This window comes from Hakea prostrata, unplaced genomic scaffold (assembly GCF_041222555.1).
Source record: "Hakea prostrata isolate BN-2017 unplaced genomic scaffold, UWA_Hpros_2 contig_48, whole genome shotgun sequence".
In the NCBI taxonomy this organism is placed as follows: domain Eukaryota; kingdom Viridiplantae; phylum Streptophyta; class Magnoliopsida; order Proteales; family Proteaceae; genus Hakea; species Hakea prostrata.
This window is the reverse complement of record NW_028291167.1, coordinates 201,977-203,672: the sequence shown is the minus strand read 5'-3', so window position 1 is coordinate 203,672 and position 1,696 is coordinate 201,977.

Here is a 1,696-nt window from a genome sequence, read left to right as displayed (position 1 = left end):
TGGATCATGAAAAGAAAACACAGCAATTGACTACTAACATGATCAATATAGAAGATCTAAGGAGATCAGAATTCAGATCAGAAGTTAAACAAAGACTAGGTCATGGTTTGATCATGATTCCTTCAAAAGCTTGCAATGATCATGGTTAAGATCATTGTTCTAGCCATTAATCCTTAGGATGATCATGAGAGACAAGTCCAGAGATGTTTGCAACAGAGAATGCAGCATCTCCTCTACTGTCTCAACTCAAAAAGGAAAGAAAAACAGAGATGGAGGAGAAGAAGAGACTGTAGACATACCTTTGATGCAAAAGGAAGAGTTTTGACGAAGATCCGTCAAGAAAATCACCAAGGATGCAAGGGAGATGACTTGCAGAGGTCTTTGGTTCGTTCCAAAGAGTTTGGAGGCAGCAAATACGAAGTAGACTCGAGATTGGACTTAAATAGAGCAAGCAAAACCTAATTGCCAAACACAGCACTCATTGGTCGAGTGGATTGGTCGACTGGTCCAGCGACCAATGCGCCGACAATTCCAAAACAGGGAATTGAAGACCCAGATCAAATCCAATCCTAAAGGGGTTTTGCACACATAACAAGTGACTTACCTAATAGGTAGAAATGCCTTCAAACCAAGATAGAGAGCACTCCAAGTCCATCAACCAATCCCATCTTTATCAAGATTCAGTTTCCATAAATAGAACTTCATCATCAACTCTCATGGATTCAAAGCCAGACACCAAGTCCTCCACTGGGATGGCCCAAAGCTGACTTCTTACTTTACTTCGGGTCACTGGGCCTACAAATAACAAGGTTTCCGGGTCAAGGTTAGGGCTGGGTTTTACAGTACTAACCCTGCTGTGTGTGCAGAAGAAGCATAAAGAAATAATGGAAAAGACAAAAGGTCAGGATGACACCTAGATTACTACAAAACCCTACGAAACCTATAACATTACGCCAATTGTTCAGGCTAAGGTTGGCTGGGAAGATGCCAAAATGATCAAGGACTTCAGCAAAAAGAGGATTGAGTGGGCGTTGTAGCCCCCCAATAAAAGCATCAAAGTAAACAGAAAAACATCCCTCGGGTGGGCAATTAGCCCGATAATCTTTAGTAGGGAGAAAGATCTCATATCCCTCAAATGTTAAAATTGGTAAGAAATCGAATCAAATTCGTGGGAGTGAGGGTGCACTGATAGAAGTAGGCACCCGAAGCACTCTGGACATAGTCAACATGCCAGGGAGTGTGAGGCTCATTTTGAGCCCGGGCCAAGGCAGCAACACTTAGCCTTTTTCTATCAGGTTTAGGAGGATAAGGGCTGCAAGATCCGCTTAGGGTTGAAACAGTGGACGAGGAACTACAGTTCTGGTTCAGGAAACAGAAGGAACGACCCTAGAAGAAGGGGTAGGTCAGGAAGTGGAAGGGAGTGCCGACTCTTCCTTAGGATTGAAAGCAGCCTGACGAACCACATCAGGGTCCTCGATCAAGACAGACGAGGGACCCGCTTGACCACTCGACTCAGCAAAAGATCACACCAATCCAAGTACTTCATCGAGTTCTTCCAGATCATCATCGACAAGACTGTAGATGGGAGACCGATCGGACAAATTCTCAGAGGATTGCTCTTGCAAATCCTTAAGGAGATCCTCCATGAGGTAGACAACTCCTGTTTGGTTGTTGTCACCCTTGCTTGCATAGCCCT